Below are 19172 nucleotides of genomic sequence, written 5' to 3'. Positions count from 1 at the left end.
TCTGATATATAAAAGTTTTTACTACTAGATCTTGTATTGAAAGATGTTTCACTTCTAACAAAATAAGTATGTAAATAATTTGGGCATATATTGTTAAAAATGTTGAAAACATGATTGAGTCTTAGTTGTTTGACACTATTACTAATATTTAAAAAGCCCAATTTCTCAAATTCAATATATGTCACACTCTTTCTGGAATGTAATTGCAGAATAAATCTCATGAGTTTTACACATTTTTTAATTGTTAATGAGTTTTACATATCTATGTGTCTTATTCAGTAGAACAGAAAGCTTTTCAAAGGCTATAAAGCACAAGCAAATAAAGCAATATGTGCTATGTACGACGGTATAAAAATAAAGGAAAATTGCACAATCTTTCTATTGAACGTCAAATTGAATTATTTGACAAGATTGTTTAACCTATTTTATTTTATGGTAGTGAAGTCTGGGTTTTTTTGTAATAATTCGGTTATAGAAAGAGTACATATGAAATTCTGCAAACTTTTGCTTTAGGTTAAAAAGTCTACACCCGATTTTATGATATATGGAGAATTGGGCAGATATCCTTTGGAAACCGACATAAAACTCCGTATGATTAACTACTGGACAAAATTAGTGTCTGGAAAACAAGAAAAATTTCCTGCAATGCTATACAAGTACTCATTGTATAAATATAAAAATGATATATCTTGGTTAAAAAATATTAAATCCATTCTAGATTAATCTGGTTTGTCACTTGTGTGGGATACCCACTATTTTGTAAGTTATACATGGCTATATATACTATTGTTAAACAAAATCTTGTTGATCAATTGAAATTAAATGAACTGATGAATAGCAAAATCTTTCTGATCTTAACAATTTGTGTAAATTTATAAGACAAATCAAAATGCATGTAGGCTCTGCTGGGAAACTAGTGTACTTGATACCATTGAGTTTTATCTGTATCAATCTGTAATTAATGATATTTACCTCTGTCTTGCTTTCGTATAAATTTTGTATGTCTGTACATATATATTATGAAGTATTTGTTGTGTGTATCTCTTTACCAATGTAATTTTGTTTGTTGAGAAATAAAGATATATATGTTACAGGCATTTTCTAAATTTAGGCATTTGTTTAGCTTACCATACGGTATGAGGTCTACTCATCGTTACAGGCCATACGGTATGAGGTCTGCTGATCGTTACAGGCCATACGGTATGAGGTCTGCTGATCGTTACAGGCCATACGGTATGAGGTCTGCTGATCGTTACAGGCCATACGGTATGAGGTCTGCTGATCGTTACAGGCCATACGGTATGAGGTCTGCTGATCGTTACATGCCATACGGTATGAGGTCTGCTGATCGTTACAGGCCATACGGTATGAGGTCTGCTGATCGTTACAGGCCATACGGTATGAGGTCTGCTGATCGTTACAGGCCATACGGTATGTGGTATGCTGATCGTTACAGGCCATACGGTATTAGGTCTGCTTATCGTTACAGGCCATACGGTATGAGGTCTGCTTTTCGTTACAGGCCATACGGTATGAGGTCAGTCGTTTGCTGATCGTTACAGGCCATACGGTATGAGGTCTGCTTATCGTTACAGGCCATACGGTATGAGGTCTGCTGATCGTTACAGGCCATACGGTATGAGGTCTGCTGATCGTTACAGGCCATACGGTATGAGGTCTGCTGATCGTTACAGGCCATACGGTATGAGGTCTGCTGATCGTTACAGGCCATACGGTATGAGGTCTGCTGATCGTTACAGGTCATACGGTGACCTACATTGTATAACTGCTTTCATCCTCGTCCATCTGGTCTTTAACGGATAGATGTCTCATTGGCACTCATACCAGATCTCCTTATATAAGCGGACAATGATTAAAATTTAATGATATTTTAGGTTTAACATACAACTGCTGATTGGTTATAATGATAGTTGAATAACTTCAGAAATAGACATGCCTGCTTATTGTTTAATTACACAAGTTCCAGTTTTTTTTGTACATTAGATAACTTTTCTATATTTTGCACGCGATGAAAATAAAAATAGGTGTAATCATACTATCACGTTTTTAAAAAATTCGTCACAAACGTTTTTATCTAGCGATAACTTGTTTTGGTTTTGGTTTTCCTAAAACTACTCCCCTTAGGGCAAACTGATAACTTAGACAAAACCAAAATAATTAAAATAAGCACACATTTATTATACAATGCGGAGAACTTATAAAATAGTGAATGCAATTTCTATAATAATAAATGATGTGAAGTCATATTAAATAATTGTCTCAGCCGTATTGGACATTGGTCTATTAGATGAACTGTAAGAAATGCGTCATCACAAAATTTAATCATAATCTAACTGCAGCATCTGTTATTGTACTTTCACAGTCTCAATTTCGTTCAGATTCAACTTTTAATTCATTAGTATTGACAAAAATGTCTTTAGAACAGGAGAACGCGATAACAGACTCCAGAGTACATACAGATACCGTATGTTATAAAGAATTTCGTGGCTCTTTGCCTTATAAGAGGCCTACGGAAATTGTGTCATATAGCTATGCTGAGGCAAAAGAAATCACTGCTAAATACTTTGAGGTAAGCTCCTTAATTTTGTACAGATAAACAAAATAAAATGTTTAAAAAATTGCCAATTTTACTTTAGACTATCAAGAAGCTAAACACAATATTTATTTATTAATATTATTAAACATGTGTTTGAAAATCTTTTAAATATAATTATAGTAAACGTTGATTTAGAATTAAGTAACCTCAATAATAACAAATAATAACAATACCTTGTTCGGTCACCATATTCATCGATATATTGACCTAAAGATGTATATATGCTTGTTAAATTTGTTTTATCGGGTTGCTGTGTCGATTTCTTTACATCTATATATATACTTCAGTAGATATAAACTTATGCATAAAACAAACATTATATATTTCTTGAAATAACATATATTTTTATAAAATTATGTTTTGTTAATAAGTATGGATATGTCCAGCATACTTATATTGTTTTGTTAATAAGTATGGATATGTCCAGCATACTTGGATTGTTTTGTTCGTTAGTCTTTTAAAAAAGAAACGAGGAAGTGTTATATTTACAATAACGGGTTCAAGTGTTATCCAACGGCTAGAGGAGTTCATGATATCAATACCAAGCAGATGAATTTTACATTGTATGAAAGTATGACAGGTGTCATTGATAGAGCAGGAATTGTTTTCCCTGGCTATTATGTGATTGAAAGCTACGACAGGTGTCATTGATAGAGCAGGAATTGCTTACCCTGGCTTTCATGCGCTGGAAAGCTACGACAGGTGTCATTGATAGAGCAGGAATTGCTTACCCTGGCTTCAGTGTGATTAAAAGCTAGGACAGGTGTCATTGATAAAGCAGGAATTGCTTACCCTGGCTTTCATGCGATTGAAAGCTACGACAGGTGTCATTAATAGAGAAGGAATTGCTTACCCTGGCTTTCATGCTATTGAAAGCTACGACAGATGTCATTGATAGAGCAGGAATTGCTTACCCTGGCTTTCATGCGATTGAAAGCTACGACAGGTCTCATTGAAAGAGCAGGATTGCTTACCCTGGCTTTCATGTGATTGAAAGCTACGACAGGTGTCATTGATAGAGCAGGAATTGATAACCCTGGTTTTTATGCGCTTGAAAGCTACGACAGGTGTCATTGATAGAGCAGGAATTGCTTACCCTGGCTTTCATGCGCTTGAAAGCTACGACAGGTGTCATTGATAGCTCAGGAATTGCTTACCCTGGCTTCAGTGTGATTAAAAGCTACGACAGGTGTCATTGATAGAGCAGGAATTGCTTACCCTGGCTTCAATGTGATTGAAAGCTACGACAGGTGTCATTGATAGAGCAGGAATTGCTTACCCTGGCTTTCATGTGATTGAAAGCTACGCCAGGTGTCATTGATAGAGCAGGAATTGCTTATCCTGGCTTTCATGCGATTGAAAGCTACGACAGGTGTCATTGATAGAGGAGGAATTGTTTTTCCTGGCTCCAAAGTGCTTGAGCTAATCACCATTTTTTTGTGTTGTTCCTTCTACTCAATTTTACATTTTCGCAGTATTGGGTAAATCGGTGTTTATCACCATGGTGTTCTTTTCCAAACAGAGATGGTCAGTATTTGTTTTTGTTTAAAAATTTGCAAACTTTAAAATATCGATATGTAGTTCATTTGAGAAAACAAAATCATTTACATGACGACATTGTTATCTAGGAGTGATTTTTTTGTATTCAAACTTTTAGAGAACTCAAGCTTGATTTTTTAAGGAGAGGTTACTCAAGCATTCATACATCTAATTTTTAAGGCAAATTTTTATTTCGCTGTATAAATTATATAACCGAGATCGGTGATCTTCGTATTGTTTTGTTTTATTTTAAAACGTTTAATGTAAGATCCTCTTTCAGATGTAATTTCATATTTTTATCGTCCAGGTTTCTGTCTAATCACACAATACAATTTTTAAAAATACCATGGAAGTATGATTCAATGAATAGGGATTTGATAGAAAGGTTTCAGTCCATATTTGATATTGTATGCCGCCATTATTACTGATGTGACTTAAATTTTTCTTACATTTGGTTTGTTATCTGCTGTAAAAATTTTACTTCTTTGGATTTTCAACCGCTTGGTATTAAGCATATATTTATAATACTGATGAGATACGAATCGTCGAAATGCATATACTAAATGGTACTTTCATTATGTACATCTAGTGATCAGCGCCTTCATTTTTCTCTTCAGCATAGTCACTGTCAGGTGACTGCTTTTTTATACACTTTTTTGCTATTCACAATAACTAATTATTTTCGTCAGATAATTAAAACCTTCTTTTTCCAAATTCTTGGTGAAAACGATTTACCTTTATATTTGTTTTCAATAGCAAAACTTAAAGGGAAAAATACCTACCCTCTTTCCAGAGAATCAAATGGTTGCTTCCTACCATAGTGTGTAATCTACAAAATTTACGAGGCCACTTACTGACGGAAGATTTCTGCTATAATACCAGATGAGCACTACCTACATGACCTAGTGTTGTGATGATGCATTTACCATTATTATATTTAAGCATTAATTAAGAAACCATCTCATTTATTGATAGTGTAACCAAACTATGAGCTCTGAATATCACAGATAATTATCAGTTCAATTAATTGACTTTCCATCGACCTATATCTATTAAATCGTAGGTATTGAATAATGTGTTTGTATAGACTTAATCGTTTCACGACCGATCAACAACTGAGTACCAAAGTTTTTGAATCGCTAGTGTTTCTGTGGCTCATGTTATTCACGTTCTTGACCGTGCCCATATGAACCTTTTATATCATTGTATTTTGTTATCGTTATAAATGTTGTAGGTATAAAAAAAACTTTTTGCCTTTCTAAAGTGTGTCGTGGGATTGTTGTCTCTTTGACCCATTCCGCACTTCTTCTTTTATTCGCGTTTTATGTACCTCTGCAATTATAACATAATTTTGATCTTATTTGACTTTCTTCTATCATATCTGTAGCTTAGTCTTTAGTTTTCTATGTTCTGTGAATGTTGTTTGTCTTTAGTAGGTTTTTCGTTTTTGCCATGGGTTCGCCGGTCTCTTCTCGACTAATTAGTGTCGTTTTTTGCCATGGTTACGCCGGTCTCTCCTCGACTAATTAGTGTCGTTTTTGCCATGGTTTCGCCGGTCTCTCCTCGACTAATTAGTGTCGTTTTTGCCATGGTTTCGCCGGTCTCTCCTCGACTAATTAGTGTCGTTTTTGCCATGGTTTCGCCGGTCTCTCCTCGACTAATTACTGTCGTTTTTGCCTTCGTTTTGCCGATCTCTCCTCGACTAATTTGTGTCGTTTTTGCCATCGTTTCGCCGATCTCTCCTCGACTAATTAGTGTCGTTTTTGCCATGGTTTCGCCGGTCTCTCGTCGACTAATTAGTGTCGTTTTTGCCATGGTTTCGCCGGCCTCTCGTCGACTAATTAGTGTCGTTTTTGCCATGGTTTCGCCGATCTCTCCTCGACTAATTAGTGTCGTTCTTGCCATGGGTTCGCCGGTCTCTCGTCGATTAATTAGTGTGATTGTCCCTTTGGTATCCTTCCGTATTTTTTTATGGGCAGCCATTCGGGCAAAATTAAACAAACGTCAAAACCAAATACAGACTTCAAAAACGAAAACAGACATGAAAAATTTACAAATAGACGTTAAAAAAATAAAAAATAGCAAAAATTGTATTTTGTCTATTTTCGTTTTTTACCTCTGTTTTTAATTTTTTAACGCCTGTTTTTTTTTTTTTTTTTATGTCTGTTTTGTATTAGACCTCTGTTGTCTGTGTTTTTTTAATTGTATGTCTGTTTTGTACTAGACCTCTGTTGTCTGTGTTTTTTTAATTGTATGTCTGTTTTGTATTAGACCTCTGTTGTCTGTGTTTTTTTAATTGTATGTCTGTTTTGTATTAGACCTCTGTTGTCTGTGTTTTTTTTATTTTTATGTCTGTTTTGTATTAGACCTCTGTTGTCTGTGTTTTTTTATTTTTATGTCTGTTTTCGATGTTGACTTCTGTTGGTTTTTTAGCTCACCTGGCCCAAAGGGCCAAGTGAGCTTTTCTCATCATAAAAAGTAGATTTTAGCTTATATCTCTAAAACCAAAGCATTTAAAGCAAATCTGACATGGTTAAAATTGTTTATCAGGTCAAGATCTATCTGCCCTGAAATTTTCAGATGAATGGGACAACCCGTTGTTGGGTTGCTGCCCCTGAATTGGTAATTTTAAGGAAATTTTGCCGTTTTTGGTTATTATCTTGAATATTATTATAGATAGAGATAAACTGTAAACAGCAATAATGTTCAGCAAAGTAAGATCTACAAATAAGTTAACTTGACCAAAATGGTCAGTTGACCCCTTAAGGAGTTATTGCCCTTTATAGTCAATTTTTAACCATTTTTCGTAAATTTTTGTAATCTTTTACAAAAATCTTCTCCTCTGAAACTACTAAGACAAATTTAACCAAACTTGTACACAATCATCATTAGGGTATCTAGTTTAAAAAATGTGTCCGATGACCCCGCCCGCGAACCAAGATGGCCGACATGGCTAAAAAATAGTACATAGGGTAAAATGCAGTTTTTGGCTCATATCTCTGAAACCAAAGCATTTAGAGCAAATCTGACGTGGATAAAATTGTTCATTAGGTCAAGATCTATCTGCCCTGAAATTTTCAGACCAATCAGGCAACACATTGTTGGGTTGCTGCCCCTGAATTGGTAATTTTAAGAAAATTTTGCAGCTTTTGGTTATTATCTTGAATATTATTATAGATAGAGATAAACTGTAAACAGCAATAATGTACAGCAAAGTAATTTCTACAAATAAGTCAAACATGACCAAAATTGTCAATTGACCCCTTAAGGAGTTATTGCCCTTTATAGTCAATTTTTTACAATTTTCACAAATTTTGTAAATTTTTGTAAATTTTTACAAAATATTTTCCACTGTAACTACTGGGCCAAGTTCATTATAGATAGAGATAATTGTAAGCAGCAAGAATGTTCAGTAAAGTAAGATCTACAAACACATCACCATCACCAAAACACAATTTTGTCATGAATCCATCTGTGTCCTTTGTTTAATATGCACATAGACCAAGGTGAGCGACACAGGCTCTTTAGAGCCTCTAGTTTTATTTTAACGTCTGTTTTTTTAAATTGTATGTCTGCTATCGTTCTCACGTCTGTTTTGATTTTTGACCTCTGTTTTATTAATTTTTATGTTTTATGTAATTGTTGATGCCTGTTCTTATCTCAATTTAACTTTACAAATTAGGGTGGCTGTTTCAGGTACAACCAATCAAATGTGTGACTTCATCAAGAAACTTAGTTACACTAAATAAGGTGTGCGAATAGGGCGTAGAAAGAGCGATTAAAAACTTATGTTGAATACAACAAAGAAACGTTAATTGACCAGGTAATCTGGACATGTGTTGTTCACACAACAACTTGTTAATCCGGACAAACAAAAGACTTTATTACAATTACATGTGCAATTGTGTTATCTGAGCTTGGATATACATCTGTGACCGCTTTGACAATGAAAGATGCGATCGACAGTTCCTTAGATGTTGCGAACTAAGTTATATTGATACGTCTGAATTTTGTCTTCACAACTTGGTCAATATTGTCGATTTTGTCTTGTGAAAATTTGTTTGTTTGTTGTTGTTTTTTTTACTCTATTTTCTAAATATCGAAAACTATTTTTATCATGTTCAAACTAACTGCATAGAGTGCCCACTGAAAATTAGACAATATTGAACAGTTAAAATTGCAAGTTTAATCAATGCTAATCGCCTTATTGCTTCTGTGTCAAACAGTTTGGTCAATTAAGTCAAAAGATTATCTGTAGGGCGAACTATAAATTAAACACACTACATTATCTAAATACACTTAAAAGACACTTGTATTCTGAAGATAGTGAGTGTATCATTTTAGATGTTAATGTTAAAGATACCTGTTAACACCTTTACCGAGTATTTGATCGAAGGAAAAAAAAAACCACAACACTTGAAACCTTTAGAGTAATTACTAAGTTGAATTAGAATCGTCCAACTAACCATCATTTAATATTTTTACCGATAATAATTGAATGGAGTAAGATTTGTAATGGAGGAACATTATCACTCAGAGGAGAGTCGGTTGTTTTTTCTCAGAGGATCTCCTGTGTCAAAAATTCGCCGTAAATTTACAAGACAAAAGAAAACTCTCGTCCATGATATAAGTTTTAAATTAACTAAATCTAAAACAGAAGGAGATAAAACACCAGTGGATCTCTCTGAATCAACATACTTTTCGGATGGAAAAACTTGTTTACTTGTTCATAGTCCGTACCGAATTCATAAGGTAAGGTTCTATGCACTTTTTCAACAACTTGGTATTTTAAAATCAAATTAAAAAAAAAATTAATTACCTAGCCGATTGAAGAACGCGAAAAGGACAATTCGTTTCTATATTGGCATAAATACACTCATGAGGCCGTTAGCCGAATTAGGTACCTAGATATTACTTTTAGTTCTATTATTGTACCTCAGTTGTTAGAAATGAACACAGTTTCTTGTTGATATATTTCTAATCTGTTATTCTCACTGACAAAAGAATAAATTGGACAGGTGTATAAAATCTCAGTTATTAAATAAAAACAGAAAATGCTGTATATAAACATTGAAATTCGCTTTTAGACTAATTCTAAAAATGTACATTTAAAACCTGTTCTTACGGTCATTAAACTTTACTAATTGCTCAGAGTACAAAAAATGGTCTCGAAAAACCAAAATTTTTAATCCAGTATTTTGATTAATTGAATTCTGAGTCTGAGTACGATAATCATTCTGTTCATGACCGCAAGGCCGGAACACGACAGAGAATACAAATACCTTACAGGATTTAATCACGTATCATTGCCATTGTCAGTTAAACTTGGATGTCTATTAAATCTTATTGAAATTCTAATAGGTATTTTCCGTTGTAAAACTAAATCAACTGAAAATGATTGGTTTGTCTGAATTATATTGATTTGAAAATATTCGTGCAAGGTTATACATGAATGCCAAATTTTGTCTTGTTTTCTGCATATACAAAAATGTATGTACAATGACCAGAAAAGGATTTTGTCATTTGTCGTTTAATGTTGTTTTCTATTTGACATTATTTTACTCTACTTCTCCCTTTAGTCAAATTTCGAAAAGGAAAATCAGTCCAACTTAGAGGTAGTTGTTACTTTTATTGTAGTGTTTTTGTACATTGATAATGAAATATTTTTTAGTAGTCTATGTTGATTGCATTCATATATTGTGTAGACGCATTTTGTAGTTTTACATTCGATTTGAAAACTTATCTATAGTTCGTTAAGACCCCATGTTTCCTCTATATGTCTCTCCCTAACTGTGTTGTTGGGTTACTGTCTCATTGACATATTTATTGATAATCATATTATCTCGTGCACATGAAACATTCATTACTCAAATCCATGAGAGGCAGGCACATGGTCGATCTGAACAAAGTTGATATTTAGAGAAAAACACAATTTCCCTAATTGAAAATGTATACGCGGCCGTTGTATAATTTACTTTATTTTGTTTAGTCTTTTTTTATGATCGTGGTCCAAGTAAGATGGCAATTTAGGGCAATGTGTTTTCTAGTCTTTGTTTCCAACTATTTTCATGCTGAAAACTGTTCTTTGTTATGTGTAATCAAAATTAGTACATTTAATTTGTTTTTAGCTCACCTGACCTGAAAGGTCGAGTGAGCTTTTCTCATCACTTTGCGTCCGTCGTCCGTCGTCCTGCGTCCGTCGTCCGTCGTCCGTCGTCCGTCGTCCGTAAACTTTTACAAAAATCTTCTCCTCTGAAACTACTGGGCCAAATTTGACCAAACTTGGCCACAATCATCATTGGGGTATCTAGTTTAAAAAATGTGTCCGATGACCCCGCCAACCAACCAAGATGGCCGCCATGGCTAAAAATAGAACATAGGGGTAAAATGTAGATTTTGGCTTATATCTCTGAAACCAAAGCATTTAGAGCAAATCTGACATGGTTAAAATTGTTTATCAGGTCAAGATCTATCTGCCCTGAAATTTTCAGATGAATCGGACAACCCGTTGTTGGGTCGCTGCCCCTGAATTGGTAATTTTAAGGAAATTTTGCCGTTTTTGGTTATTATCTTGAATATTATTATAGATAGAGATAAACTGTAAACAGCAATAATGTTCAGCAAAGTATGATCTACAAATAAGTCAACTTGACCAAAATGGTCAGTTGACCCGTTAAGGAGTTATTGCCCTTTATAGTCAATTTTTAACCATTTTTCGTAAATTTTTGTAATCTTTTACAAAAATCTTCTCCTCTGAAACTACTAAGACAAATTTAACCAAAATTGTCCACAATCATCATTAGGGTATCTAGTTTAAAAAATGTGTCCGATGACCCTGCCCGCAAACCAAGATGGCCGACATGGCAAAAAAATAATACATAGGGTAAAATGCAGTTTTTGGCTCATATCTCTGAAACCAAAGCATTTAGAGCAAATCTGATGGTATTAAATTGTTCATTAGGTCAAGATCTATCTGCCCTGAAATTTTCCGACCAATCAGGCAACATGTTGTTGGGTTGCTGCCCCTGAATTGGTAATTTTAAGAAAATTTTGCAGCTTTTGGTTATTATCTTGAATATTATTATAGATAGAGATAAACTGTAAACAGCAATAATGTACAGCAAAGTTAGATCTACAAATAAGTCAACATGACCAAAATTGTCAATTGACCCCTTAAGGAGTTATTGCCCTTTATAGTCAATTTTTTACAATTTTCATAAATTTTGTAAATTTTTGTAAATTTTTACAAAATATTTTCCACTGTAACTAATGGGCCAAGTTCATTATAGATAGAGATAATAGTAAGGAGCAAGAATGTTCAGTAAAGTAAGATCTACAAACACATCACCATCACCAAAACACAATTTTGTCATGAATCCATCTGTGTCCATTGTTTAATATGCACATAGACCAAGGTGAGCGACACAGGCTCTTTAGAGCCTCTAGTTTTTTCAACTTCTATCCGATTCATCGTACAGTTCTTATAACTTCATCGTACAGTTCTAATAACTTCATTGCAATGTTAGATAGGAGAGGTTGGGTAAACGTCGATGAAACAGAAACAAATAAACAAACAAACCAAAGACACAAACGTTTTAATTTCATACAAGTGGGAGGTTTAGCTCTAGCTATAAAACTATATTTAACCCACTATTTTCTTCTGAAAATGTCTATACCAAGTCTAGAATATGACAGTTGTTTTTCATTCGTTCCTTTCTTTGATAACACTATATTTTGTCAGTTTTTATGGACTTCCCCTTATTGAATTTACCTTGGAGTACGGTAATTTTGGTATACTTTTTCATACTAGTAAAAGAAAAAAAAACTGCCATAGTATGATAATTTTTGTTTTGTTTTTTTTTATCCACAGATTACCGTCTCTTTCCTTGTCATAAGATTTAACAACAAGATTTATTGAATAACGTCCTTGGTTATGATTATCGTGTCTGGCTGTTAATCGGTAGATTATATACATTAATCACTGGCTATACAATTACCTCATGAAATATGAAAATTAATCAGACATGCTCTGTGGTTACATCCCAGCTTCTTTGTTCTACCAGAGGTGATCTGAGCCGGATCACCCCTACCAGATCACGCTAGCTTGAGTTTCTTTGTTTTGTATGCTTTCCTTTGTTTGGTAACATTTTGGCGGGAATGCCTAATCTACAATAAAACTTAGAATTATTTATACGGAAAAAACTAACTATCAAAATTTATGTAGAAAAAATCCAGTGTCTATGCTCGGATTCGAACTTCGAACTGGATACAAACTGCCTGGTAATTTAACATATTTAAACATTGTGTCTGGGGCTCATAAAGGGTATATACCATATAGTAATATATAAAGTATATAATAATGATTGTGTGGCGTTCTAAACCTAAATTTTATGAAGCGTAAATGGTTTTTTTTATCTAATCTAGAACAGCTGGGATGTAAAATAGTTATCCCATTCGGACTTGGTGTGTCAGTGTAAGATTACCATCCGGCCTCCGGCCATCGGGATGATCTTACACTGACACACCGCGTCCTCATGGATAACTATTACTTATTTATTAGAATTTAACTGGTTAACACTAATAAGTAGTATATGCCTTTTGCCATCATTATTATTTAAAAGCATTTATATATACTTGACTAATCCTTATAAGGCAAACTTGGTGATTCATTAGAAGGCAAACTTGACGAATCCCTATAAGACAAACTTGACGAATCCTTATAAGACAAACTTGACTAATCCTTATAAGACAAACTTGACTAATCCTTATAAGGCAAACTTGACGAATCCTTATAAGACAAACTTGACTCATCCTTATAAGACAAACAATAATATAAAGCGTAGAAAGGGTATCAGTGCCCTCTAATCAACCGAATGAAAAAAGAGATAATACAAAAAAAAAAGGATCACACGAATTACTAAAACTATAAAGCAGTACACTGACTCTTCACAGAAAATGTATTAAAGAAAAACTAGCTACAACGAACAAAGCACGGCCCTGGTAGCCTTTCATACTAGTTATAGAAAGACCAACTACAATGAACTAAAACACGGCACATGTAGCCTTTCGTACTAGTTATAGAAAGACCAGCTACAATGAACTAAAACACGGCCCAGGTAGCCTTTCATACTAGTTATAGAAAGACCAGCTACAATGAACTAAAACACGGCCCAGGTAGCCTTTCATACTAGTTATAGAAAGACCAGCTACAATGAACTAAAACACGGCCAAGTAGCCTTTCATACTAGTTATAGAAAGACCAGTTACAATGAACTAAAACACGGTCCTGGTAGCCTTTCATACTAGCTATAGAAAGACCAGCTACAATGAACTAAAACACGGCCGAGGTATCCTTTCATACTAGTTATAGAAAGACAAGCTACAATGAACTAAAACACGGCCCAGGTAGCCTTTCATACTACTTATAGAAAGACAAGCTACAATGAACTAAAACACGGCCCAGGTAGCCTTTCATACTAGCTATAGAAAGACAAGCTACAATGAACTAAAACACGGCCCAGGTAGCCTTTCATACTAGTTATAGAAAGACCAGCTACAATGAACTAAAACACGGTCCTGGTAGCCTTTCATACTAGCTATAGAAAGACCAGCTACAATGAACTAAAACACGGCCGAGGTATCCTTTCATACTAGTTATAGAAAGACAAGCTACAATGAACTAAAACACGGCCCAGGTAGCCTTTCATACTACTTATAGAAAGACAAGCTACAATGAACTAAAACACGGCCCAGGTAGCCTTTCATACTAGTTATAGAAAGACAAGCTACAATGAACTAAAACACGGCCCAGGTAGCCTTTCATACTAGTTATAGTAAGACCAGCTACAATGAACTAAAACACGGCCCAGGTAGCCTTTCGTACTAGTTGTAACCGGTTAAAACCAGTTTTGCGTGCACACAACTTATCCTTCACCTTTCTAGACCAGATGCCGTAAGAGTAAAACATAAAAGATTAAAAGCCTGGTCAAATCCAGTTTCTAACAGGACGACCGATTACTTGAAAAAGGAAATGAAAGACGGCGTAATATTTGGTAAGCAGGTAAACAAGATTAAAAGTTGTTCCACGAAAATTTTTTGCTTAACATCCATACTATGAACATCAAAATAAAGAGATACGATATATGCGTCAATGAAGCAGCGACTCTTTTCACAAAAAATCTTAAGAGTAAAAATACTCGTAAGTAATACACATTTCAGTATAACTTACGATCAATTTTAATCGTAAGATTTTTTGTGAAAACAGTCGCAGAACCCCAACAACACAAATCATCAACAGACATTGAGATGTCAACATAAGGTCTGCGACAATAGGCAGTAAATATAGATATGACCACCATAGACATTTGGATGTCTTGTATTACTAGTTATGATAAGCATACGATAAGAACGATTAAAATTGATTAATTGTAATGTATATATCCAAACACGTTTTTTTATAAATCATATTATCAACGAAAATGGTCTTCAAATTCCAACACGACGTATCAGTAACATTTTAAAAAGGATTGTTGTGTTAAAATACTACGGTATCTATAATCAAATCCATGAATTCGGTATGCATGCTACTTCTGTTTTATTTATTCAAGTTGATCTTTGAATGATAAATATTGCATTTGTACGATATTTTGTAACTAGTTAGATATACTGCACAGTATGGCAGTGATGTTGGTTGCGTCGATCACAGTTATTAAGACAATATATATATATATATATATATATACCTGTTAGTCAAATGCGTCTTGTTAAAATATACTTTTTCACTTTTTTGGTCTTTTGGAAAATGTTGTTTGTGCTCTATTTAGACCCCTCTAACAAGAAATTTGTTTTGCATGCACACGTATAAAAATTGCGGTTTTTATCCAACGCAATCGGTTTGAACGTTGTTTTCAATTTAGACTTGTTTATATTTTTTCGTTTGGGCTTGTATTATATTTGCCTTCGGGTTTATATGATCCGTTCATCCTATTTTGACTCCTCAAAATTCAAGAGTCTATCCTAAATTGAGGTAAATTATATGGCCTTCCAAATACCGTTTCGATTCCTAACATCATTGACGAGACATTAATTGTCGAAATCCGGATATGGTGTACAAAAATCTTTGCACCATTTGTTTGCGGTATACCATCTTTGCCGCAAGTTTATTGTTTTCTGTTTGGTATAAATTTATAAATAAGAACCACTTATTACACCTGGTGATCCGTTTATTTGGCAATCGCCAATGGCAGTCGGCAGGGTTTAAGAACATTTGTTGTTCGACCTGTTAGTCAAATGCGTTTTGTTAAAATATACTTTTTCACTTTTTTGGTCTTTTGGAAAATGTTGTTTGTGCTGTATTTAGACCCCTCTAACAAGAAATTTGTTTTGCATGCACACGTATAAAAATTGCGGTTTTTATCCAACGCAATCATAGGTTTGAACGTTGTTTTCAATTTAGACTTGTATATATATAGAAAATGTGGTAGATGTACAAAAATTCAATTCTCCAAAAATATATTTTGTATACGCCATTACCATATATCAAAAGGGGCAATATTTTTACATGTGCAGACTACATGCAGGTAGTATTTTAGAGTGTGGATTAAGTTTGGTAATTTATTGATGCTGTTTATTATTTTATATAAAAATAAGATGTAGTATGATTGCCAATAAGACAACTATCCACCAGAGTCTATATGAATTGGATGTAAGCATTTATTATAGGCCAAACTTTCTAACCAAATCTTTGTATCTATGAAAGAGTTTGATAAAGGTTTTAATTAAGTTTTGGTAACGAAATTTGCATTCACTCCTTTTCGTGCTATTGGCAAATACTGCGTCGTTTTTGTTCCGAAAAATAACTTATAAACAGCCACTTTCCCTGTTCCAATACAAGTGTGTCAGAGATGAAAAAATTGGTGCATGAATACGAACTATTAGTTCACGAATTACAGACGCAATGTCGCGTGATTTCCTTTGAAACAAAGTACACTGACAGAAAATATAATAACGTAATGTTGACGTTATTAACTGAAGAGCAACCAGAGTCAATCAGAGATTCAAACAGAACTGTTTATATTATACCAAGGACCAACAGAACGTTATTAGGGTTTCTAGTTTGTAACATACATTTTCACTGATTTTACGATCAGAGATTTTTTGACATATGTAGACATCAAACTGAGCATACATGTTACTGCTAATCAGTAGAAATAATTAATTTTCGAAAGAAAATAACACAGAAAGCATCATGGACATTTTGTTACCTTAAAACAAAGACAAACCAGATACAGTTTTCTTTTTAATGTTATCTCTTGTTGACTGACGTATCATTGATAACTTGATACATATCAACGATTATATGATGAGAATTAACAGTGTATTTGTTTTTAACTACAGACTGTTCTTCTCAGTATTTGCACGAAACAGAAAACACTTTCAGTGCACGTTTACACAGAAGCGTGCTGGATGTACTTAGTAATTTATTGAGAAACCTGAATATTTTGTTTGCAATTCTGAAAATTGATTTCTTTTGAAGAAAAACAAATCAATAATAGTTTGTAAATGCATAACATGCCTTATAGAAGATATAACACCGTTGAGTTGACGTTTACACTGTAAAAATGGTGTTTAGAGTCTAAACATAATCCTAAACGCGAATTTTGTTCTCACTTGAGCACATGTTTAACCTTAAACATGTTCTACTTTGTGCATATGTTTAGGTTTAGAACACCATAATACTGTCTCATAAGAACATGTTTAACCCTAAACATATTTAACCCTCTAGAACATGTTTAGCCTCTAGGTGTTCCTTTCCTAAACATGCTTAACCTCCGTCATGTTCCAATTCTAAACATATTTAGCCTCCGTCACGTTCCCATCTTAAACATGTTTATTAGATATATTTGTGCTCGAGTACTCGTGGTAAATACTACTGTGACAAGAGTCATCCAATCAGTCATCAAAGACCATACAGTAACTCCAACATCTACTGTAGGTGTCTAACATTACATTGGAATCTTCAGATGTGCAAGCAATCGCAACCTAAAACAGATTAAAACAATCCACAAAGTATCATGTATAAAATATCTTAATTTTAATAATAGTTCTTTGAATATAATTATACGATACGTTTGTTTGCGATTCTTTTTATAAATAATTAACAAAAAACGAGAATTCAGAAGTGTAGATGTAAAACAAATTTCAAATGTATGCCTCCCCCTTTTGTCGATATTGCAAAGAACCTTGTGGTGTTTGAAATTTCCTGTAAGGACACTCTCTAGATTCACCTAAGTACATTGTAGTTGACAATAATAATAGATAATATTTATCTGACAGTTCCGTTGTCGCTTTTTGAACCTTCCATGGCATGAAATGTTGATCTTCTGCATCCCGGAATTTCAAAATTTCAAACGTATGATTTATTTGCGCACGCGCCAACAGTGCTTCCTATTGTTTGTTGTGTTCTAAACCTAAACATGTTTAGGCAAATGTCATGTTTAGCTTCTAGTTATATCTAACTTCAAGTGTCTTGTGTTCTAACCCTAAACATGTTTAGAGGAACATCACGTTTAACATTGAAGTGTTTAGGATTAGAACATTATCCTAAACATGTTTAGATCTAAACATGTGCTCAAAGTGTTCTATCTCTAAACTCCTTTTTTACAGTGTACATACTTTAAGACAGACTTTGATATTAAGATCTGATATTTATTTAGTACACTTATTAAGTACTCTTTTACCTACGCTACTGACATTTTTTAATTTGTGTTAGTTATATGTTTTTGGTTGGGTTCGTATTGATCAATGTTGTGTTCTCCGTATTCTAATTTTCTGTATACTCTTTTGGGTGATATAAATGATCATACTACCCATAGCTATCATACTACCCATATAGCTTCATACTACCCATAGCTATCATACTACCCATAGCTATCATACTACCCATAGCTATCATACTACCCATAGCTGTCATACTACCCATAGCTATCATACTATCCATAGCTATCATACTACCCATAGCTATCATACTACCCATAGCTGTCATATCTTAATGTAATACTACGAGGGGGGCGATCAATCCATTGCTTTAAAGGGGCGATAATTTCATTGCTTTAAAGGGGCGATAATGTCATTGCTTTAGAGGGGGCGATAAGTTCATTGCTTTAGAGGGGGCGATGATTTCATTGCTTTAGATGGGATGATAAGTTCACTGCTTTAGAATGGGCGATAAGTTCATTGCTTTAGATGGGGCGATAATTTCATTGCTTTAGATGGGGCGATAATTTCATTGCTTTAGATGGGGCAATAATTTCATTGCTTTAGAGTGGGCGATAAGTGCATTGTTTTGTACACAATTTAGATCTACAGCTCAGATGTGTGTGTTCAGATCACACATGAGCGTCGAAGCAATTTAAATGTAATCAAAAGTTTGTTTTGTGCATGACACATTTAATTTTTTTTTTGCGTGACTGTTTTACGTTTTGCAATTAAAGATTATTGGACGTTCCATTGTTGCCATTTGAAAGACAAAATAACATATATTAATGGATTATTAGTGGCCAAAGATGGAACGAATTTAAATCTTAAAATAACATATCATTTAAAGTAGAAGATATATCAATATAGCAAATTAAATGATTTTAATATTCCAGTTCTTAATACATTGTATATAAAAATTATAAAGATCAAGGAGTTTGTTAATGGATGTGACACTCTCCTCTTGTCCTTCAAGCATGCAAATTGTTTAACAAAAATACAATTCTAATCAGAAATCATACAACAAAGTATATGAAGTCAACATTTATATAATACTAATGGAAAAAACACATTTTTGAGTTAGCACTTTTTACCAGACTTTGTTTCAAGAGAGAAATATTACGATCGGGTAAAGTTTGGTGGTAAAGAATATTATTAAAGACCAAATTAAGTTAGGGTAGCTGTCTTGTCGTTACTATATTTATTGATCTAGCTTGTCATTACATTATTTTTTTTAAATCTTTTTTATTAATAGATGAAA

This window comes from Mytilus californianus, unplaced genomic scaffold (genome assembly GCF_021869535.1).
Source record: "Mytilus californianus isolate M0D057914Y unplaced genomic scaffold, xbMytCali1.0.p SCAF_1, whole genome shotgun sequence".
Lineage (NCBI taxonomy): Eukaryota > Metazoa > Mollusca > Bivalvia > Mytilida > Mytilidae > Mytilus > Mytilus californianus.
This window is presented reverse-complemented; position numbering follows the sequence as displayed.